A 25,002-nucleotide genomic window follows, 5' to 3' on the forward strand; every position below is an offset into this window, starting at 1 on the left:
GTGAAATATCTTCCCCTGGTAACTGCTCCTTTCCCTTTCCATGGCTATGGTAAATGTGAGGCTGTTGTGGTCACTGTCGCCAAAGTGCTCTCCCACCACAAGATCTGACACCTGTCCTGGCTCATTGCCGAACACCAAATCCAAAATGGCCTCCCGCCTCGTCGGCCTGTCCACATACTGAGTAAGGAAACCCTCCTGAACACACCTGACAAAAACGGCTCCATCCAAACCATCTGCATGAAGGAGGTTTCGATCTATATTGGAAAAGTTGAAGTTACCCATAACAACAACCCTGATACGTTTGCACTTTTCAACAATCTGCCGGCCAATGAGTTCTTCGATCTCCCAACTGCTATTTGGGGTCCGTAGAAAACCCCCAGTGAGGTGACTGCTGCCTTGCTGTTCCGAACTTCCACCCACACTGACTCAGTCGACAAACCTTCCTGGGCAACCTCAGCCCATACCACCTCAGTAGACGAGTCCTCAAAAGGTTCTTTCATCTGCCGTTATGCTGTGCTTGACCAACAAAGCCACACCTCCCCCTCTTTTACCGCCTTCCCTGACCTTAATCAAAGATCTGAACCCTGGAACCTGCAACATCCATTCCTGACCCTGCTCTATCCATGCCTATGAAATGGCCACAACATCGAAGTCCCAGGTACCTATCCAAGCTGCAAGCTCACCTAACTTATTTCGGATACTCCCGGCATTAAAGTCGTCACACTTCAATCCAGCTTGCTGTCTGCCAGCACACTCCTGTGACAGTGAGGTCCTGACCATGTCCTCCCTATGCTCATCCTCCTGTGTACTAGGACTACACCTCAGTTTCCCATCCCCTTGCTAAGCTAGTTTAAACCCACCTGAACAGCACTAGCCAATTTCCCACCCAGGATATTCGTGCCCCTCTGGTTCAAGTGGAGACCGTCCTGTTTGTACAGGTCCCACCTTCCCCAGAATGAGCCCCAATTGTCCAGGTACCTGAACCACTCCCACCTCCACCATCCCTGCAGCCACGTGTTCAGCTGAAATCTCTCCCTGTTCTTTCCCTCGCCTACACGTGGTACGGGTGACAAACCAGTGATGACCACGCTGTTTGTTCTAGCTCTCAGCTTCCACCCTAGCTCCCTCAAATCCTGCCTGACATCCCTATCACTCTTTCTACCTACATCGTTGGTGCCTACGTGGACCACGACTTGGGGCTGGTCAACCTCTCCCCTCAGGACCCTAAACACATGATCCGAGACATCACGGACCCTGGCACCTGGTAGGCAACACACCAATCGTCAGTCTCTTTCGTTCCCGGCAAATCTTCTATCAGTCCCTCTAACTAATGAGTGAGTCCCCAATGACTATCACTCTCTTGCTGTCCCCTCTTCCCTTCTGTGCAAGAGGGACAGACTCTGTGCCAGAGACCTGCACCCTACTGCGTACCCCTGATAAGTCGTCCCCCGGAACAGTACCCAAAACGGGATACTTATTTTTCAGGGGAACGACCACAGGGAAAGGTTGGTCAAGCTACACCGGGTAACCGTACATTTTTGGCTGAAGAAACATGTGTTTCAATGTGAGCTAATGGAAGAAGCCATGGAGTCAAAGCTAAACATTGGAACCTCCTTCGAGCAGAAGGTTTGAATGGAGCTGTTTTTGTAAGGTGTGTTCAGGAGGGTTTCCTAACGCAGTACGTTGACAGGCCGACGAGGGGAGAGGCCATTCTAGACTTGGTGCTTGGAAACGAGCCGGGGCAGGTATCAGATCTTGTGGTGGGAGAGCATTTTGGTGATAGTGACCATAACTGCCTCACATTCTACATAGCTATGGAGAAGGAGAGGATGAGGCAAAATGGGAGGATATTTAATTGGGGAAGAGGAAACTATGATGCGATTAGACCTGAGTTAGGAAGCATGGACTGGGAGCAGTTGTTCCATGGTAAGGGAACTATAGACATGTGGAGACTGTTTAAGGAACAGTTGTTGGGAGTGACGAGTAAATGTGTCCCTCTGAGACAGGCAAGAAGGGGTAAGATAAAGGAACCTTGGATGACGAGAGCGGTGGAGCTTCTAGTGAAAAGAAAGAAGGTAGCTTACATAAGGTGGAGGAAGCTAGGGTCAAGTTCAGCTAGAGAGGATTACATGCAGGCAAGGAAGGAGCTCAAAAATGGTCTGAGGAGAGCCAGGAGGGGGCACGAGAAAGGCTTGGCAGAAGGAATCCGGGAAAACACAAAGGCATTTTACACTTACGTGAGGAATAAGAGAATGATCAAAGAAAGAGTAGGGCCGATCAGGGATAGCATAGGGAACTTGTGTGTGGAGCCTGAGGAGGTAGGGGAAGCCCTAAATGAGTTTTTTGCTTCTGTCTTTACGAAAGAAACCAACTTTGTAGTGAATGAAACCTTTGAAGAGCAGGTGTGCATGCTGGAATGGATAGAGATAGAGGAAGCTGATGTGCTGAAAATTTTGTCAAACATTAAGATTGACAAGTCGCCAGGCCCGGACCAGATTTGTCCTCGGCTGCTTTGGGAAGCGAGAAATGCAATTGCTTCGCCACTTGCGAAATTCTTTGCATCCTCGCTCTCCACTGGAGTCGTACCTGAGGACTGGAGAGAGGCAAATGTAATTCCTCTCTTCAAGAAAGGAAATAGGGAAATCCCCGGCAATTATAGACCGGTAAGTCTCACGTCTGTCGTCTGCAAGGTGTTAGAAAGGATTCTGAGGGATAAGATTTATGACCATCTGGAAGAGCATGGCTTGATCAAATACTGTCAACACGGCTTTGTGAGGGGTAGGTCATGCCTTACAAACCTTATCGAGTTTTTTGAGGATGTGACTAGAAAGGTTGATGAGGGTCGAGCTGTGGATGTGGTGTATATGGACTTCAGTAAGGCATTTGATAAGGTTCCCCATGGTAGGCTCATTCAGAAGGTCAGGAGGAATGGGATACAGGGGAACTTAGCTGCTTGGATACAGAATTGGCTGGCCAACAGAAGACAGCGAGTGGTAGTAGAAGGAAAATATTCTGCCTGGAAGTCAGTGGTGAGTGGAGTTCCACAGGGCTCTGTCCTTGGGCCTCTACTGTTTGTAATTTTTATTAATGACTTGGACGAGGGGATTGAAAGATGGGTCAGCAAGTTTGCAGACGACACAAAGGTCGGAGGTGTCGTTGACAGTGTAGAGGGCTGTTGTAGGCTGCAGCGGGACATTGACAGGATGCAGAGATGGGCTGAGAGGTGGCAGATGGAGTTCAACCTGGATAAATGCGAGGTGATGCATTTTGGAAGGTCGAATTTGAAAGCTGAGTACAGGATTAAGGATAGGATTCTTGGCAGCGTGGAGGAACAGAGGGATCTTGGTGTGCAGATACATAGATCCCTTAAAATGGCCACCCAAGTGGACAGGGTTGTTAAGAAAGCATATGGTGTTTTGGCTTTCATTAACAGGGGGATTGAGTTTAAGAGTCGTGAGATCTTGTTGCAGCTCTATAAAACTTTGGTTAGACCGCACTTGGAATACTGCGTCCAGTTCTGGGCGCCCTATTATAGGAAAGATGTGGATGCTTTGGAGAGGGTTCAGAGGAGGTTTACGAGGATGCTGCCTGGACTGGAGGGCTTATCTTATGAAGAGAGGTTGACTGAGCTCGGTCTCTTTTCATTGGAGAAAAGGAGGAGGAGAGGGGACCTAATTGAGGTATACAAGATAATGAGAGGCATAGATAGAGTTGATAGCCAGAGACTATTTCCCAGGGCAGAAATGACTAGCACGAGGGGTCATAGTTTTAAGCTGGTTGGTGGAAAGTATAGAGGCGTTGTCAGAGGCAGAGAGTTGTGAGAGCATGGAATGCGTTGCCAGCAGCAGTTGTGGAAGCAAGGTCATTGGGGTCATTTAAGAGACTGCTGGACATGCATATGGTCACAGAAATTTGAGGGTGTATACATGAGGATCAATGGTCGGCACAACATTGTGGGCTGAAGGGCCTGTTCTGTGCTGTACTGTTCTCTGTTCTATGTTCTATGTTCTATTTCGACAATAAGACAACCAATCTTAAAAGCAGCAGACAGCGTGAAAAAGAAATGAGCGGCTTTAATATCCACTTAAAATTTATGTGGAATATCAGATGGAATTTTCTTATTGACTCCATTGTGCAATCATGTCGATCTAAAAATGTTAACTGCATTAATTAATACTAACCAGAAAACGGACTTTGTAGTAAATGGTTTGACGATTTTCTGTATCTGGAACATCCCTTTTCCTTCTCGAACGAAGATCGTACCAACCTATGGTACCAAACTGTGAGTCAAACGGACACGACTCGTAATCTTTAAATTCCTCATCAAAACAGTCTCATCGTATGGTTCTGTGCAATTAAAGAGAAGGAATAAACAGGTTTCCCACAATTTTGCTGATGTTTACGAACAGTATGCACAAATTCAAAAAGTTTGAGCTGGCATGTCTGCTTCCTCCAGCCTGTTGAAACTGTTCCATTCAATGTGAAATTTGTGATAAGTTTTAGCACACAGGTCTATTTGATCTGTGCCACCACCTTCTATTAGTCATACATGCTTTCCCCCTCTTCCTGTAATACATTCCTTGAAGTGTTCAATGAGATTTTGATTTTAAATCTTATTGTCATATTCTTTTGATTCTCAATCATCAATGAATCTGATGTCGCCGCCATTCCATGCAGTGCACAGCACGTCAAACAGGAGTCTTACTCTTGCCATGAGCACTGAGGTAGTATGGGGTCCTAACTGTCTCATAGTTCGGAATGAAATTCTATATACAGGGTTATGTAGAGTCATGCAGTTAATTTTATTTGACATGCTATTTCTTTTCTTCACAAATATGCTGGATTTAAAGTGATCTTCACCTTCATTTAAAATGAATCCAATATCCAACCATCTGTAAAACTGGCAAATCCAAATTTTAATTGGAGTTTAGTGTTTCACAAATATATGACTTTTTTAAAAATTATATTCGAGTCAACATTAACATTTCATTCCCTGACACCGGGTGAACTTACTTTTAAACTCCAATTTTCCTTCGGTATTAACGGAGAGGTGAGCCTTTTTGCAAGCACCGAAAGGCTGCCACAGTTTATGGTAAAAGTAGCGGAACTGTAAGTTTCACAAATATGTTCCTATTAAACACTAATTCCTATTGAAGCAGTATGAAGCTAAATTCGTTCAACAGGACAGCAAAACGGTCAAGATTTTAAAACCAAGCAACTATTTTGAAGTCACTCTTCGAACTAAATTCCATCTTGGTGTGTGAGAGTCCATAGGTTCCTCACTCTCAAAGAACCATTCAAACTGTCATGCAATTACTGAAACAAGACAGACTAAAAACATCAATGTTAACAGTCACTAAGACTTTGACAGTCATGTGGAATTCGTATTCAATGCACGCTGGGGAAAATCTGTTCCAATCTGGATAGTACTCACTTATCACCATCCCACCTACCTTCCCCAGCACCTTCTCCCCCTCCACGCTCCTTGTTTCTGAGCTCCCTTCCACCCTCCATTTCTCAGGAAGGGTCCTGACCCAAAACCTCACCTTTCTTGAGCCTCTGATGCTGCCTGCCCTGCTGTGTTCCTCCAGCTCCACAATGTGTTATCTCAGACACCAACATTGGCAGTTCTTACTATCTGGATAACTCATTCTCACCTTGCAACAAGTGATTTCTCGTCATTTTCTTTTCAGATTACGCATGTACATGGAAATACATAAATATACATTAACACTTTTGTGCCTGAACCACTAACCTGGAGGATATTTTAAAATAGTCTCTTCATATCTGCATGCAAGAAAAATCATCAAGGACAAAACTTTCATTTTAGGAATAACTCGAACATTCAAAGTACTCACAGTCAGTGTCCCATTTCCTTGACCAGTCAATTTGATGTGAATCTTTCTTCCAAACAGAAACTATAACAACAATTATATTTGAGAATCAAACTCTTCATTGCATCACCAATATTTCCTTGTCTGTTTGAAACATAAGATAATGAAATAATCATGGACAGATTGGCCAACAGTGAAATTTAACATGTGTTACGGCAACTGAAAATCACAACCATTGAAGTGATCTTTGAAAAGCTGTTGTCATACAACAGAGCACTTTTTGAGATGCAGTGATGAACATACTTCCTGAGATGCAAATAATATATGCCAAATTAATTCCAAAGAATACCTTTACAATTAAAAAGAAGCTAAAAATCTCTTTACATTGTGATACTTGTCAGATTGCTATTAGTCAATGGAAATCGCTCAGAACAATTATTTATTCCCAGATGAAAAGGAAGGGTACACATTTCATTTTCACATCTTATCCAAGAGAGAAAAAAAAACACCTTTATGAATGCATTGTCAAACAAGAAGACTCACAAAAAAAGTCATTTGACCCATTGAATTTCCTCCACCATTCGGTGAGATCATCGTTGATCTCATTACATTTATCACGACACAACATTTCCACCAAACCCTTCTTATAGCTAATACATTCCGATCCAAGTAACATCCTGGTAAATCTCTGTTTCTGTGCCATGCATTGTCTTTCTAAATAGTTTTGAGTCATCTACAAATTTAGCCGCAGCACATGCACCTCTTTCCTCCAAGTCATTAATAAACAAGCACAAGAGCTGTGGTTCCTTCAGCGCGACCTCATTTCTTACTGACAAGCCAACCCTGGCATCTCTGTCCATTTGTATCGGAGATAATGGGAGCTGCAGATGCTGGAGAATCCAAGATAACAAAGTGTGGAGCTGGACGAACACAGCAAGATGAACACACAGAAGAAGGGTCTCGGCCCGAAACATCAGCTTTTACGGTCCTGAGATGCTGCTTGGCCTGCTGCGCTCATCCAGCTCTACACCTCGTTACCTCAGATTCTCCAGCATCTGCAGTTGCTACTATCTCTGAAGAGATTTTCTTTCTCTTCTCCCACAGCAGTCTTGGAAACAACTCATCTGGGCGTGGGGATTTGTTCACTTTTAAACCAGCCAAAAATTTCAATTTCACACTGCATCTTCCTGCTTTATAGACGTGAATGCTCCTCCTTGAAGGGAGAGCAGATGGGAGGGACCTGTCTACTGTATCAATGCCCTTCAGTTCTGAACACAGATTGCTCCCTCACCCCGTGTACACCCCGGTTTCTAATTGGCGCTACTCTTTCCCTGGTTTTTCTCCTGCTTCATGTACCTGTGGAACATCTTGATATTCTCTCCAATATTGGCCACCACCGTTTCTTCACACTTCGTTTTTATACGCCACTACTCATCCATTCATTTGCTTCCTTCGCACTTGTCGTAAACATGTCCTGAACATTCCTCAAGATCCAGGGTTTTCCAGGCTTGTCGATTATAAATTTCACCCAAAATGGAATATAACTGGCCTTTACTCTCCCAGTTCCTTTCCTGGACGTATCCGACTATTCTGCTGCAGATTCGCCCTCAAGTAACTTCCCAAAATATTTTACCCAGATCCTGCCTTCTTTAAATAAAATATGCCTTTTCCCAAACCAAAGACACTTGGTTTTTTTAACAGACGGACGTTCTCCTTTTCCGTAACATATGTTGAAAAGTCTGTTGTCATGGTCACTATCGCTAAAGCACTTAGCCACTGTCACCTTGAACACTGGCTTTGTGTCCCAGAAATAGGTCCAGCATTGCACTGTCCCTTACAAGCTCGTCTAAGTGTTGATGTTCAATAATCTCTCAAATGTATTTCAAGAATTATTTCCCAAGTCAACCTTTTATGTTATCTCAATTCATGTTGTGCAGTTGAAATCCCCTGATATAATTTTTATTTTATTCCTTCTCACCTCTCAGTGAATTACCTGCAATTGCCCACTGCTTGGAGGTCCATCGCCGAAATTCCTCACACATTAGCAAACCCTTGTGCAAAGATTTTGGCTCCTTTCCGGTTCAGCTGCAGACCAGCCCACTTGTCGAGGATACACCATCCCCGCACATTTCCCTTCAGGTCCGGGAGTCTAAATCCTTCCCCGAACACAAACACGTGAGCCAAGCATTCATCTGTTTTCTTCCCCTTTTTCTTGTCTTCTCAGCATGTGACAACAGGAATAATCCAGAGATTACATCTTTAGAGGTCCTGCAATGTAATCCACTGCCTAGATCTCGGAACACTTGATGCAAGACCTCATCACTCATCTTACCAAGGTGTACATCGAGCTGTGTCTTACGGACCTCCTCTTTCAGGATACCCTCAATAACATTGTTGACCTGGTTAATACGCCATTTGGAGTCACATCCGCTGCTGTGAAAAATCTTGTCCACCCAGATTATCTCCCATTCTGTGTAAGCATTTAACTCAATCTCATTCCTTGGGACCCCTGCTGGACGTTAATGTGTGATGTGTCTAATCTCAGGCTGAATGGTGTTATCGTTACAATTTTCTTTCTTTATTCATGGCATGTGCTCGCTGCTGACTTGACCAGCATTTATTGCCCATCCCTCAATACCTTGTAGAAGGTGGTGGTGAACTGCCATCCGGAACCACTGCAGTTCTTGGGTAGACGAATCCGACAATGCTGCTAGGAAGGGAGTTCTAGGAATTTGACCCAGTGAGACTGAAGGAATAGCAGTATATTTCCAAGTCAAGATGGTGAGGGGCTTAGGCGGGGACTTGCATCTGCAGATGTTCCCTTGTGTCTACTGTCCTTATCCTTCTAGATAGTAGGGGTCATAGGTGTAGGTGGTGTGTGCTGGAGCAACCTTAGTGAATTTACGCAGTGCATCCTGTAGATGGTACACACTGCTCCATCTTTGTGTCAATGGTAAATGGAGTTCATGTTGAAGGTGGTGATTCTGATGCCATCAAGCAGGCTGCTTTGTCCTGGATGGTGTAAAGCTTCATGTGTGTTGCTGGGGAGCTGTATCCACCCAGGCAAGCAGATAGTATTCTATCGCACTCCTGAACTGAGCCTTACAGATGGTGGTCAGCCACTGGCAGAGGGCATGAGGTGAGTTACTCACTGCAGAATTCCCAGCCTCTGATCTGTTTTTATCGTCACAATATTCACATAGCTGGTCCACGTCCAATTTCTAGTTAATGATATCACTCGGGATGTTGATCGTGAGGGATTCAGTGACGGTAATATCATTGATTTTTCAGGGGTAATGGTTAGATTTTCACTTATTGGAGATGGTCATTCCTGACACTTGTGTGGCGCCCACGCTACTTGCCATTTACTTACCAAGTGTGGACCTTGTCCAGGTCTTGCTGCAAATGGGCATTTCAGTATCTGGAGCATTACAAGTGCTGCTCAACAGTGTGTAATCATCAGCAAACATCCCACCTATGACCTTAGAATGGAAGGATATCCTCAATGTGAAAATGGGACTTGAGGAGCTCTTGTCTTAAACTAGATACAGGTTATTACACGACAGTAACCAAGTAGAAGTTGCATTGGAATGATAAACATTGTTTCAAACATTATGAGCAAGTCTTAGAAGGTAGAAACGTCTCCTTTGAGATCCAGACCCATTCTCACGGCCCAGGTCCTTATGACATTATCATAATAGGGGAAGCTGAATCAATACTGACTCTTTTGGAACTAAACATAGTGATTCCTGAATGGATTGAGCAGCACTTACGAAATAAAAGTGAGGAACTACTTCTTTGCCTCTGGATTCTTTGCAATGAAATGGGAATTAATTAAATACCAAGGTGTGGTCACTGTCCATCTGTCCCAGCAGAACGGGCCAGAATTTCAAGAATTTCAGTGAAAATGTCATGATTCAAAAAAATTACATTGTGCATATCTTTGATAAAACTATCCACAAGGGGAAGTAGATCCACAATCTGTTCAGCATTTTTGGTTCAGTTTATCATATGAATGAACATAGAACATAGAACATTACAGCACAGGTAGTTCGGCCTTCGATGCTGTGCTGACCTGTCAAACTGATCTCAAGCCCATCTAAACTACACTATTCCATGTACGTCCATATGCTTGTCCAATGATGACTTAAATGTACCTAAAGTTGGCGAATCTACTACCGTTGCAGGCAAAGCATTCAATTCCCTCTGAGTAAAGAAACTACCTCTGACATCTGTCCTATATCTTTCACCGCTCAACTTAAAGCTATGCCCCCCGTGCTCGCTGTCACCATCCTTGGAAAAAGGCTCTCCCTATCCACCCTGTCTAACCCTCTGATTATTTTATATGTTTCAATTAAGTCCCCTCTCAACCTTCTTCTCTCTAATGAAAACAGCCTCAAGTCCCTCAGCCTTTCCTCGTAAGACCTTCCCTCCATACGAGGCAACATCCTAGTAAATCTCCTCTGCACCCTTTCCTAAGCTTCCACATCCTTCTTATAATGCGGTGACCAGAACTGTACACAATACTCCAAGTGCGGCCGCACCAGAGTTTTGTACAGCTGCAGCATAACCTCTTGGTTCCGGAACTCGATCCCTCTGTTAATAAAAGCTTCAACACTGTATGCCTTCTTAACACCCCTGTCAACCTGGGTGGCAACTTTCAAGGATCTGTGTACATGGACACCGAGATCTCTCTGCTCATCTACACTACTAAGAATCTTAGCCCAGTACTTTGCATTCCAGTTACTCCTACCAAAGTGCATCACCTTACACTTGTCCACATTAAACTCCATTTGCCACCTCTCAGCCCAGGCCTGCAGCTTATCTATGTCTCTCTGTAACCTACAACATCCTTCTTCACGATCCACAACTCCACCGACCTTAGCGTCGTCTGCAAATTTACCAACCCATCCTTCTACGCCCACATCCAAGTCATTTACAAAAATGACGAACAACAGTGGACCCAACACCCACCCTTGCGGTACACCACCAGTAACTGGACTCCAGGATGAACATTTCCCATCAACCACCACCCTCTGTCTTCTTTCAGCAAGCCAATTTCTGATCCAAACTGCTATATCTCCCACAATCCCATTCCTTCACATTTTGTACAATAGCCTACAGTGGGGACCCTTATCGAACGCCTTGCTGAAATCCATATACACCACATTGACCGGTTTACTCTCATCTACCTGTCTGGTCACCTTCTCAAAGAACTCAATAAGGTTTGTGAGGCACGACCTACCCTTCACAAAACCGTGCTGACTATCCCTAATCAATTTATTCTTTTCTAAATGATTATAAATCCTATCTCTTATAACTTTTTCCAACACTTTACCAACAACTGAGGTAAGGCTCACTGGTCTATAATTACCAGGGTTGTCTCTACTTCCCTTCTTGAACAGGAGAAGCACATTTGCTATCCTCCAGTCATCTGGCACTATTCCTGTAGACAATGACGATTAAAGATCAATGCCAAAGGCTCGGCAATCTCCTCCCTGGCTTCCCAGAGGATCCTAGGATAAATTCCATCCGGCCCAGGGGTCTTATCTATCTTCACACTCTGTAGGATTTCTCATACCTCTTCCTTGTGAACCTCAATCCCACCTAGTCTAGTAGCCTGTATCTCAGTATTCTCCTCGACAACATTGTCGTTTTCGAGAGCGAATACTGTCGAAAAATATTCATTTAGTGCTTCCCCTATCTGCTCTGATTCCAGACACAACTTCCCACTACTATCCTTGATTGGCCCTAATCTTACGCTCGTCATTCTTTTATTCCTTAAGTACCTATAGAAAGCCTTAGTGTTTACCCTGATCCTATCCGCCAGCAACTTCTCATGTCTCCTCCTGGCTCTTCTGAGCTCTCTCTTTAGGTCTTTCCTGGCTACCTTGTAACCCTCAAGCACCCTAACTGAGCCTCCACATCTCATCCTAACATAACAAAGTGTGAAGCTGGATGAACACAACAGGCCAAGCAGCATCTCAGGAGCACAAAAGCTGACGTTTCAGGCCTAGACCCTTCATTCTACGCCTGAAACGTCAGCTTTTATGCTCCTGAGATGCTGCTTGGCCTGCTGTGTTCATCCAGCTTCACACTTCGTTATCTTGGATTCTCCAGCATCTGCAGTTCCCATTATCACTCATCCTAACATAAGCCTTCTTCTTCCTCTTGACCAGAGATTTCACTTCCTTCGTAAACCACAGCTCCCACGCTCTATAGCTTCCTCCCTGCCTGACAGGTACATACTTATCGAGGACACACAGGAACTTTTCTTTGAATAAGCTGCACATTTCTAAATGTGCCCATCCCCTGCGGTTTCCTTCCCCATCCTATGCTCCCTAAATCTTGACTAATCTCATCGTAATTGCCTTTCCCCTAGCTGGAACTCTTGCCCAGTGGTATACACCTATCCCTTTCCATCACTAAAGTAAACATAACAGAATTGTGATCGCTATCACCAAAGTGCTCACCTACTTCCAAATCTAACAGCTGGCCGGGCTCATTACCCAGTACCAAATCTAATGTGGCTTCGCCCCTTGTTGGCCTGTCTACATACTGTGTCAGGAAGCCCTCCTGCACACACTGGACAAAAACTGACCCATCTATAGAACTCAAGGTATAGTGTTCCCAGTCAATATTTGGAAAGTTGAAGTCCCCCATGACAACTACCCTGTCTCTCTTACTCCTATCGAGAATCATCTTTGCTATCCTTTCCTCTACATATCTGGGACTATTCGGAGGCCTATAGAAAACTCCCAACAGGGTGACCACTCCTTTCCTGTTTCTAACCTCAGCCCATACTACCTCAGTTGACGAGTCTCCAAACATCCTTTCTGCAACTGTAATACTGTCCTTGACCAACAATGCCACACCTCCCCCTCTTTTACCGTCTTTTCTGCTCTTACTGAAACATCTAAATCCCGGAACTTGCAACAACCATTCCTGTCCCTGCTCTATCCATGTCTCCGAAATGGCCACAACATCGAAGTCCCAGGTACTAACCCATTCTGCAAGTTCACCCACCATATTCCGGACGCTCCTGGCATTGAAGCAGACACACTTCAAACCAACTGCTTGCTTGCCGGTGCCATCTTGCGTCCCTGAAACTTTATTTTGGACCTCCCTACTCTCAACCTTTTCTATGCTTGAACTACAATTTTGGTTCACATCCAAACCCACCTGTATAGCCTGAGTGAATTTCCCCCCCAGGATATCGGTACCCCTCTGGTTCAGGTGAAGACCATCTTGCTTGTAGAGGTCCCACGCACCCAAGAAAGACCCCCAATTATTCAAGAATCCAAAACCCTCTTTCCTGCACCATCCCTGTAGCCACATGTTCAACTCCTCTCTCTCCCGAGCACGTGGCACGGGCAACAAACCAGAGACAACAACTCTGTTCATCCTAGCTCTAAGCTTCCATCCTAGCTCCCTGAATTTCTGCCTTAAATCCCCATCACTCTTCCTACCTGTGTCGTAGGTGCCTATGTGGACCACGACTTGGGGCTGCTCCCCCTCCCCCTTAAGGATCCCAAAAACATGATCAGAGACATCACGCACCCTGGCACCTGGGAGGCAACACACCAACCATGAATCTCTCTTGTACCAACAGAACCTCCGATCTGTCCCCCTAACTATGGAGTCCCCAATGACTACTGCTCTGCTTCTCTTCCTCCTTCCCTTCTGAGCAGCAGGGGCAGACTCTGTGCCAGAGACCTGTGCCCTGCTGCATTCCCCTGGTAAGTCGTCGCCCCCAACAGTATCCAAAACGGTATACTTATTGTTGAGGGGAATGGCCATAGGGGATCCCTGCTCTGCCTGCCGGTTCCCTTTCCGGCCCCTGACTGTAACCCATCTGCCTTTTTCTTGTACCTGAGGAGTGACTACCTCCCTGGAACTCCTCCCAATAACCACCTCTGCCTCCCAAATGATCCGAAGTTCATCCAGCTCCAGCTCCAGTTCCCTAACGCGGTTTTCAGGGAGCTGGCGTTGGGTGCACTTCCCGCAGATGTAGTCAGCAGGGACACTAGTGGTGACCCTTACCTCCCACATTCTGCAGGAGGAGCATTCAACTGCCCTGACCTCCGTTCCCATTATTCTAAATTCCCAAAGAGACTGTTTAAAAATAAAGAATAAAAAATAAACTAGTTACCTTCTGTCGCACAGAACCTTTTTTTTTGGTTCGAGGAGGAGGATGGGTGGGAGACACTACCCGAGTAGTGTTTCGGGTAATGCAACCAACACAATTGGGGATTTATATTCATATAAATATTATATATATGTAATATATAAAATATTATATGTATAAATATTATATACACAAATATAAATTAGTACATATAATTTCTCATTAGGTTTACCCATGCAACAAATTATCTTGGTTAATAGTGACTATGTAGAGTGTTTAAAGGAGTTTAAATTGCTTACTCCCTGTGCACAATGTCCACGAGCATTCATCAAATGCCACTTTAAACAGAAACACATGAGTTAACCACAATAATAGTGAAAACAATGCAAGGTACAATGGCTGGAATATTGAACTCTCATGTTAATGAAATAATAACTTACAACTAGCAGCAGCTAACCACTATTTCACAATACACAGTTCAAATGAGAAACACTCCACTTTCCATAGTGGAGAACAAATTTAAAACAACCATTGATCCAACTTTGTCCACGAAGACATTCTACGAATTCGGGAAATGTTTTCTCTGTGGTGTATTCCTGAGGAAGTTGATGCTAATAATGAAGCATCATTTCACTGAACTCTTGAACTTCCTGGTACGGTTACAGCCAGGAAACGTACAGATTTATCACCAATGCAGCACAGCAGGACAAGAAATGAGAATTGTTACGATTCCAGCTGCTTCAGCAAGTGGAATAGTCAAACCCCAGAATAAAACCTGCCTCGCTAGATCTTTTTCCCCTTTGTCAAACCTTGTGGTCTTTCACTGAAACATAAGCACATCAGACTACAGATTAGATTTTAACAATAAAACAGAAGTTTATTACATTGAAGAAATAAAATAAACCAAAATATCAAATACAGCAGTTTCAAAAATTTCAGAACACATTGCAAAAGAAAGTTATCCATGAGAACTTTCCCCTTGACTACTCACAAACTTAAAGCTTAGCCTTCCTCAGTTTTTTCATAGTCTGCAGAATTCCAACAAAATACTCGGGGTCTGAAAGATTCACAAATAATAACCCTTAGTCTGAGACAACTTATTCCTTTGACTGTTCTAAACAATCGCCTTTTCTAGAGAGACTGTGCTTAATTCTGAAGTCAATGCTTAACAAACAGAGCTTGCAGTACAGAAACAGGCTCATGATGTTATCTATGTTTCACACAAGACTCTTTCTACCCCTTTTTAACCCTACCATCCCCTTTACTTCATGTGCTCCTCTAGCTTCCTCTTAAAAAGTATCTGTGCTATCATTTCAGCCACTCTTCCTGGTTCAAATTTTAACCACTTTCTGGGCAAAGTTGCTTCTCCTGAGTTTCCTGTTAGATTTATTAGTGGCTATGTAGCATCTATATTAATAAAACATTCTTCTATCTGGTCTCAAGAATGAAGCTCCAATAATGGAATTACGAGGTGTGAAGATTTGATAGAGTCTAAAACTTGTGCTCTTTCCCCAACATTTTCCACTGAGGAATGAACAAGGAGAGTTCAAGAGCATCCCTGTTACATCCATTGATCAGGAGACTAAAATATCCATTAAACATTCAGTAGGCATTCCACAGCAGTAACACTGATCATGTTGTAGTATTCCTCAGAGAGTTTCATGACTGATTCACTGAGAAGCAATCTTGGCTGAGGGTTCTCAGTGGATATTATTCAGAATAAAGCACATGTTGTCTTCGGCTGTATTGGAAAGCTGCTGGTAATGGAACTGCTGAAAGCATTCACACCTTTTCTGGATCCATCTTTTATTCCTGTACTTATCTCATTGCTACACTTTTTGCGCTTTACAAAAGCATTTCCTTTGTCATTTCAAACAATGCAGTCTCTGTCTCCTTAACTTCTATCTCTGTCTAATTTTACATTGTTGCATTGTTCTTTATTCATTCACAAGATGAGGGCGTCACTGGTCAGGCAGCATTTATTGCCCATCCCTTATTGCCCGGAGGGCAGTTAAGAGTCAACCACATTGCTGTGGGTCTGGAGTCACATGTAGGGCAGACCAGGTAAGGAATGCAGTTTTCTTTCCTAAAGGACATCAGTGAACCTAGACAGGTTTTTCCAACAATCGACAATGGATTCACGGCCATCATTAGATTGTTAATTCCAAATATTTATTGAATTCAAATTCTACCATCTGCCGTGGTGGGTTTCGAACCCAGGTCCCCAAAACATTACTTGGGTTTCTGGATTAACAGTCCAGCGATAATATCACTAGACTATCGCCCCTCCTCCAACTTTTAGCTGCCTAGGCCCGAATCTCTGGAATTCCCTTCCCATGCCCCTCCATTTTCACTCTTTCCTCCTTAAAGCTGCCTTTTTGGCAATACTTTATGTCACTTGTCCTAATAACTACCGATTTGTAATTAAATACACTCAGTGTGGATTTGTTCATGGGTGATCACGTCTGGGTAGTACAACAGCAAAATACTGCAAATGCTGGCAATCTAAAGTAAGACCAAAACACGCTGGAAATATTCAGCACAATGGACCTATCTTTGGACTTCTGATGACAGGTTAATGAAACATTAATTCTGTTTCTCTGTCCACAGATGCTGCCAGACCTTCTGAGCAGTTCTGGGATTTTCTGATTTCATTTGTGTCTGATGAACTTGATTCTATATTTGAATTGCAGGATTCATAGAATCCCTACAGGGTGCAAGCAGGCGATTCATCCCATCAAGTCAACACCAACCCTCCAAACAGCGTCCCATCCAACACATCCCCTATCCTATCCCTGTAACCCTTCATCTCCAATGGCTAATCCACCTAATCTACACGTCCCTGCACACTATGGGTAATTTCGCATAGGCAATTTAGCATGGCCAATCCACCTACCCTGCACATCTTTGGACTGTGGAAGGAAACCAGAGCACCTGGAGGAAGCCCACACAGACATGGTAAGAGTGTGCAAACTCCGCACAGAGTCTCCTGAGGCTGGGATCAAACCCTGATCCCTGGTGCTGTGAGTCAGCAGTTCTAACCACAGAGTCACTATGCCGCACCAATTTGAATTGGTGTTAAAGAGGGTCAAGGAGAGTAGAGCATTTGATGCAGCTTACATAGGTTTTAAGGTGGCTTTGGACTAGTTCCCACATGATGAATTGGTCAAAACAGAAGGTGGTGATGGAATCTGAGGGAAAGTAGCAAATGGAACAAAATAAACTCAGTGACTGCAGACAAAGGGTAATGCTCACTGTAGTTGTAGTTGAAAGGTCATTTCTATTGGGATGCCACAGGGTTCAGTATTGGGTCCTTTCCCTTTCATGGTATATAGCAAAGAAGCAAACTTAAGTGCAGAGGGCACCATTAAAAATTTGCAGATGATAGACTAAAAATGAGTGCATGGTTGATAAAGAGGAAGAAAGCTGCAGACTTGGAATATAGTAACAATGGACTGATCGGTTAACAGAAAGGGACAAATAGAATTTAATCTGCCGGAATGTGCAGTAAGGCATTTGGGGAGGGCAAACTAGTCAATAGGATACACAATAAATGATACAATACTGATCAGCTGAGAGGCACAGCGTATGTTTCCAGATACTGGGGGGAGCAATGAGCAGCACATGGTTTGCAACTCTATCAGCTACAAGTTCCCCTCCAAGTCATACTCTCAACTCAACTGGGGTCAGAACCAAGTATAATCTATCCTAGAAATGGAGACTGTTCAGAGTGGCTAAGGAAATAAGCTATTTTTGTGAAAGGGTGTAGTTAGTGAAACTTCCAGAGCTGGAATGTCTGGAGAGAACCGTGTGGATTAGTAAAACACTGAGGAAGTCTAAACTCTCAGTTGTGTGAATGGGGAAGGAGGAAGACCCCACAATTTGAGGGACAGAAACTGAGCAGAAGCAGTTAAATCTAACATGCAGATTTGATAGAGAAAGAAAACCGCTCCAGATTGTTAAGTAACTGTAAAGTGACTGTTTTAGGGAGTAGATGGGATGCTGTTTTGTTGTGTTTTGCAACCTTTCAAACTGTGTTATATAGTTAGTTTGGTTTGCTTTATTGTATTTTACTTTCTTTAGTGTAATGAACTGTTTTATTGTTAAAACCAAATGTGCAGCTTTGTGTGCTTATGTTTTAGTGAAAGGCTACCACACTAAATTGAAGAAAAATTGATCATCAAGTCAGATTTCATTCTTGGATGTGGCCTGACTTGTAACAACAGCAGCTGGAATCATAGCACCAGCAAAAGAAGAATAAATGAAAAAACTTTGTTGGGAGCAGACTGTATAGTTTTAGACATTGTAGAAGAGAAAGAGGACTAACAGAGGTGCTTCTGATCCGGAAGGGAAACAACCAATGATTCTGTTGTGCACATTACTTGCCCAAAGACAAGCATTGAATACAAGTTAATTGTGCCCTTGGACACAGCACTGTTTTAGTAGGATATGAAATTTCACTTTAGAATCCATTTTCACTCGCAAATATTGATTGGGAGCACTATTTAATAAAGTGAATTTCTTCAACATCTTCAGAGCTGCATGTTTATCATTCGTAAACATGGGAAATCTCAAATTCATTTTGCAGTTACATGAAAATAATGTACAAGGAAAGGAATTTAAACTCAGTATTTTGCACTTCAATTGAGCACAGGTCTTACTCATAAAAATCTCATCTCCTGAATCCCTCTCCAGAATTGATTGACAATGGATACTATATTCATTACAGACAGTATAGGAGATTTTCCGTGTTGTAGCCCATTCCGAAATCTAGGCAAAGCTTCTTGGCGCCTCGCTGCAGGCGTTAAAGATCTGGGGAAATTGCTACATCTTACATCATTTCCTAAGATAACCACATGTCCATATACATGTTTTCATATTGGGGAGGTCTAAACAGGACACAAACACCTCCAAGGGTATGCCAGCTGACGCCTACATTGAAAGCGTAACACTGAGAATGCTGGAAATCTGAAATAACAGCAAGCGCTGGAGAAACTCAACAGGCCTGGCAGAATTTATGGAGAGAAAAAGGCCGAATTTTACTGTCAGCTATACATCAGTGAGTAATACTATTTATTTCAGAGGAAAGGTGACCGGACATGAAGCCTTAATAATAAAATGTGAGGCTGGATGAACACAGCAGGCCAAGCAGCATCTCAGGAGCACAAAAGCTGACGTTTCGGGCCTAGACCCTTCATCAGAGAGGGGGATGGGGGGAGGGAACTGGAATAAATAGGGAGAGAGGGGGAGGCGGACCGAAGATGGAGAGCAAAGAAGATAGGTGGAGAGGGTGTAGGTGGGGAGGTAGGGAGGGGATAGGTCAGTCCAGGGAAGACGGACAGGTCAAGGAGGTGGGATGAGGTTAGTAGGTAGCTGGGGGTGCGGCTGGGGGTGGGAGGAAGGGATGGGTGAGAGGAAGAACCGGTTAGGGAGGCAGAGACAGGTTGGACTGGTTTTGGGATGCAGTGGGTGGGGGGGAAGAGCTGGGCTGGTTGTGTGGTGCAGTGGGGGGAGGGGATGAACTGGGCTGGTTTAGGGATGCAGTGGGGGAAGGGGAGATTTTGAAACTGGTGAAGTCCACATTGATACCATATGGCTGCAGGGTTCCCAGGCGGAATATGAGTTGCTGTTCCTGCAACCTTCGGGTGGCATCATTGTGGCAGTGCAGGAGGCCCATGATGGACATGTCATCAAGAGAATGGGAGGGGGAGTGGAAATGGTTTGCGACTGGGAGGTGCAGTTGTTTGTTGCGAACTGAGCGCAGGTGTTCTGCAAAGCGGTCCCCAAGCCTCCGCTTGGTTTCCCCAATGTAGAGAAAGCCGCACCGGGTACAGTGGATGCAGTATACCACATTGGCAGATGTGCAGGTGAACCTCTGCTTCATGTGGAATGTCATCTTGGGGCCTGGGATAGGGGTGAGGGAGGAGGTGTGGGGACAAGTGTAGCATTTCCTGCGGTTGCAGGGGAAGGTGCCGGGTGTGGTGGGGTTGGAGGGCAGTGTGGAGCGAACAAGGGAGTCACGGAGAGAGTGGTCTCTCCGGAAAGCAGACAGGGGTGGGGATGGAAAAATGTCTTGGGTGGTGGGGTCGGATTGTAAATGGCGGAAGTGTCGGAGGATAATGCGTTGTATCCGGAGGTTGGTAGGGTGGTGTGTGAGAACGAGGGGGATCCTCTTGGGGCGGTTGTGGCGGGGGCGGGGTGTGAGGGATGTGTCGCGGGAAATGCGGGAGACGCGGTCAAGGGCGTTCTCAATCACCGTGGGGGGGAAGTTGCGGTCCTTAAAGAACTTGGACATCTGGGATGTGCGGGAGTGGAATGTCTTATCGTGGGAGCAGATGCGGCGGAGGCGGAGGAATTGGGAATAGGGGATGGAGTTTTTGCAGGAGGGTGGGTGGGAGGAGGTGTATTCTAGGTAGCTGTGGGAGTCGGTGGGCTTGAAATGGACATCAGTTACAAGCTGGTTGCCTGAGATGGAGACTGAGAGGTCCAGGAAGGTGAGGGATGTGCTGGAGATGGCCCAGGTGAACTGAAGGTTGGGGTGGAAGGTGTTGGTGAAGTGGATGAACTGTTCGAGCTCCTCTGGGGAGCAAGAGGCGGCGCCGATACAGTCATCAATGTACCGGAGGAAGAGGTGGGGTTTGGGGCCTGTGTAGGTGCGGAAGATGGACTGTTCCACGTAACCTACAAAGAGGCAGGCATAGCTGGGGCCCATGCGGGTGCCCATGGCCACCCCCTTAGTCTGTAGGAAGTGGGAGGAGTCAAAAGAGAAGTTGTTGAGTGTGAGGACGAGTTCCGCTAGGCGGATGAGAGTGTCGGTGGAGGGGGCCTGGTCGGGCCTGCGGGACAGGAAGAAGCGGAGGGCCTTGAGGCCATCTCCATGCGGAATGCAGGTGTACAGGGACTGGACGTCCATGGTGAATATGAGGTGTTGGGGGCCAGGGAATTGGAAGTCCTGGAGGAGGTGGAGGGCGTGGGTGGTGTCACGGACATAGGTGGGGAGTTCCTGGACCAAAGGGGAGAAAATGGAGTCCAGATAGGTGGAGATGAGTTCGGTGGGGCAGGAGCAGGCTGAGACGATGGGTCGACCAGGGCAGGCAGGTTTGTGGATTTTGGGAAGGAGATAGAAACGGGCTGTGCGGGGTTGGGGAACAATGAGGTTGGAGGCTGTGGGTGGGAGGTCCCCTGAGGTGATGAGGTCATGAATGGTGTTGGAGATGATGGTTTGGTGCTCGGGTGTGGGGTCATGATCGAGGAGGCGGTAGGAGGTGGTGTCGGAGAGTTGGCGTCTGGCCTCGGCGATGTAGAGGTCAGTACGCCATACTACCACTGCGCCACCCTTGTCTGCGGGTTTGATGGTGAGGTTGGGGTTGGAGCGGAGGGCTGCCCGTTCTGCGGGGGAGAGGTTGGAGTGGGTGAGAGGGGTGGAGAGGTTGAGGCGGTTAATGTCTCGACGGCAGTTGGAGATGAAGAGGTCGAGGGAGGGTAGGAGGCCTGGGGGTGGTGTCCAGGAGGAGGACTTGTGTTGGAAGCGGGTGAAGGGGTCAGTGGAAGGAGGGTTGGGTTCCCGGTTGAAGAAGTAGGCATGCAGGCGAAGACGGCGGAAAAACTGCTCTATGTCCGACCGTGACTGGTATTCGTTGATGTGTGGTTGTAGGGGGACAAAGGTGAGCCCCTTGCTCAGGACTGACCGTTCGTCCTCAGTCAGTGGGAGGTCTGGGGGGATGGTGAAGATTCGGCAGGGCTCAGGGTGGCTGTCTCCTCTGGGGTTGCAGGCTGTGGAGGTTGTGGGCGGAGCGATGATGTCGTCGGCCGTGGGCGGGGTTCCGTCGGCCGTGGGCGGGGTTCCGTCGGCGTCGGCCGTGGGCGGGGTTCCGTCGGCGTCGGCCGTGGGCGGGGTTCCGTCGGCGGTGGGAGGATCGGGGTGGGCGGCAGCAGCTGAGGTGAGGGTGGTGTGTGGGCTGTAGTACCTGGACGTGGAGGTGGTGACTGCAGCAGCGGTTCCGGAAGTTCTGTGGCCGGCGGAGGCCGATGTGACGTCATCGGTGGGGTCTCCGGCCGTGTCCTCATGGTCAATGGCGGCGGGTGCATGGTGGGGGAGGGGCAGGGACAGAGTCGGGATTTGGGAGGCGCAGGAATCCTCTTGTGGGTGGCAGGGGCCAGTGAGTTGGTTGTACTTACGATTTTTGGTGTCCAGTAAAGCTGAGTGGAACTGGGTGTTCAGTCTGTGGATCCTGCGGAGGATAAAAAACAGCAGGGGTCCCTTGCAGGTCTGGGAGAGGGAGGCTCTGAGCTGGGGCAGGCTGGATTGCAGTGCCTGGAGGTGCCGGCGCATGGCTGCAAGTGTCTGTTTCAGGACTCGCAGGGAGAACCGCTTCTGAAGGGTCTGAATATTCTGGGTGTAGAGGTGGTCACGGTTGGGGCCAAATTGGGAAGGCTGAAATGTGGACTGTAGTCCCTTGGGGATGATCTGGTTCCGTAGGCAGGTGCTGAGAAAGGTGATGTGGCTGTGGTACCTGGTTTGCTTCAGGACATGGTCGAGCAGTTTCAAGGCCGAAGAGATTACAAGAGAGTTGCAATGGGAGAGAGATTCCCTGAGGTTGGTCCAGAGGGAGGAGGGTAACTTCTTCAGGTTAGGCATCCCTGGCAGAGGCTTCGCAGTGAGGTTAAAATAGTATCAGAGATAATGGGAACTGCAGATGCTGGAGATTCCAAGATAATAAAATGTGAGGCTGGATGAACACAGCAGGCCAAGCAGCATCTCAGGAGCACAAAAGCTGACGTTTCGGGCCTAGACCCTTCATCAGAGAGGGGGATGGGGGGAGGGAACTGGAATAAATAGGGAGAGAGGGGGAGGCGGACCGAAGATGGAGAGCAAAGAAGATAGGTGGAGAGGGTGTAGGTGGGGAGGTAGGGAGGGGATAGGTCAGTCCAGGGAAGACGGACAGGTCAAGGAGGTGGGATGAGGTTAGTAGGTAGCTGGGGGTGCGGCTGGGGGTGGGAGGAAGGGATGGGTGAGAGGAAGAACCGGTTAGGGAGGCAGAGACAGGTTGGACTGGTTTTGGGATGCAGTGGGTGGGGGGGAAGAGCTGGGCTGGTTGTGTGGTGCAGTGGGGGGAGGCATCCCATTTCACTCAGTCACTGCATCTCCTTCACCATAGTCACTGCATCCCATTTTCATCTCTCACTGTTGCCCGTATCTCACAGACACTGCATTCAATTTCCCACACTCACTGCATCCCATTTCCCATCGTGACAGCATCTCCTTTCCCTCAGTCTCTGCATTGCATTTCACTCAGTGGTTGCAACCCATTTCCCTCAGTCACTGCATCCCATTTCACTCAGCCACTGCATCCTATTTGACTCAGTGACTGCATCACAGTTCACTCAGTGACGTAATCACATTTCACTCAGTGACGGAATCCTCTTCCCCCCCACCCACTGCATCCCAAAACCAGTCCAACCTGTCTCTGCCTCCCTAACCGGTTCTTCCTCTCACCCATCCCTTCCTCCCACCCCCAGCCGCACCCCCAGCTACCTACTAACCTCATCCCACCTCCTTGACCTGTCCGTCTTCCCTGGACTGACCTATCCCCTCCCTACCTCCCCACCTACACCCTCTCCACCTATCTTCTTTGCTCTCCATCTTCGGTCCGCCTCCCCCTCTCTCCCTATTTATTCCAGTTCCCTCCCCCCATCCCCCTCTCTGATGAAGGGTCTAGGCCCGAAACGTCAGCTTTTGTGCTCCTGAGATGCTGCTTGGCCTGCTGTGTTCATCCAGCCTCACATTTTATTATCTTGGAATCTCCAGCATCTGCAGTTCCCATTATCTATGAAGCCTTAACTTTGATTTCTCTTCACAAATGCTGCCAAGACCGGCTGAGCTTTTTCAGCAACTTCTGTTTTTTGTCTCTTATTTACAGTATCCACAGTTCTTTTGGTTTTTAACACTATTTATTTCTTGAGTTGTAAGGTTTTTGGATTTAAGTTCTTGCCCACTGAGGTGAAAGCTATATCTAGCCCATGTAGTATGGTAGTAAAGGGATGGTGCACTGACTGTGGGGCTGCCTTATGGATGTGTGGTTAAACATTAAACATTCAGTAGGCATTCCACAGCAGTAACACTGATCATATTGTAGTATTCCTCAGAGAGTTTCATGACTGATTCACTGAGAAGCAATCTTGGCTGAGGTTTCTCAGTGGATATTATTCAGAATAAAGCAACATGCTGTCTTCGGCTGTATTGGAAAGCTGCTGGTAATGGAACTGTTGAAAGCATTCACACCTTTTCTGGATCCATCTTTTATTCCTGTACTTATCTCATTGCTACACTTTTTGCGCTTTACAAAAGCATTTCCTTTGTCATTTAAAACAATGCAGTCTCTGTCTCTGTAACTTCTATCTCTTGTTTAGAACAGTTAAAGTATTTTGTTAGAATTCTGCAGACTATGAAAAAACTGAGGAAAGCTAAGCTTTAAGTTTGTGAGTAGTCAAGGGGAAAGTTCTCATGGGTAACTTTCTTTTGCAATGTGTTCTGAAATTTTTGAAACTGCTATATTTGATATTTTGGTTTATTTTATTTCTTCAATGTAATAAACTTCTGTTTTATTGTTAAAATCTAATCTGTAGTCTTGATGTGCTTATGTTTCAGTGAAAGACCACAAGGTTTGACAAAGGGGAAAAAGATCTAGCGAGGCAGGTTTTATTCTGGGGTTTGACTATTCCACTTGCTGAAGCAGCTGGAATCGTAACAATTCTCATTTCCTGTCCTGCTGTGCTGCATTGGTGATAAATCTGTACCTTTGTTTGCTCTCCCAGGTGGAAGTAAAAAAAATCACATGGTATTCTTTAGAGGAAAAACAGGTGAGATCTCACTGGAATCAACATTGCTAAAAGTGATTATCAGGTCATTATCACATTACAGTTTGTGGGAGCTCATGCAAGTAAATTTACTGTTTGTAGGAACTTATGTAAATACATTCTCTATGTTACAGCAGTGACTACACTTTGTCTGTTTCAAAGCACTTTGGTTTGTCCTTATTG

The 25,002-nt window shown here is 45.9% G+C and overlaps 1 protein-coding gene across 2 annotated transcripts in view; it reads right to left on the reverse strand.

Annotated features, from left to right (window-relative positions):
• LOC132209065 (uncharacterized) overlaps positions 1 to 25,002 on the reverse strand; it is a 154,573-nt gene that overhangs the window by 60,851 nt on the left and 68,720 nt on the right. Inside the window, exon 2 of one of the 2 annotated variants that reach the window (XR_009445166.1) lies at positions 4,182 to 4,347. The exons of the other annotated variant lie outside the window; for it this stretch is intronic. The gene's annotated coding sequence lies outside the window, so the exon portion shown is untranslated. The remainder of the gene's footprint in view (positions 1 to 4,181; positions 4,348 to 25,002) is intronic. 2 annotated transcript variants of the gene reach the window in all.

This window comes from Stegostoma tigrinum, unplaced genomic scaffold (assembly GCF_030684315.1).
Source record: "Stegostoma tigrinum isolate sSteTig4 unplaced genomic scaffold, sSteTig4.hap1 scaffold_64, whole genome shotgun sequence".
Classification (NCBI taxonomy): Eukaryota; Metazoa; Chordata; class Chondrichthyes; order Orectolobiformes; family Stegostomatidae; genus Stegostoma; species Stegostoma tigrinum.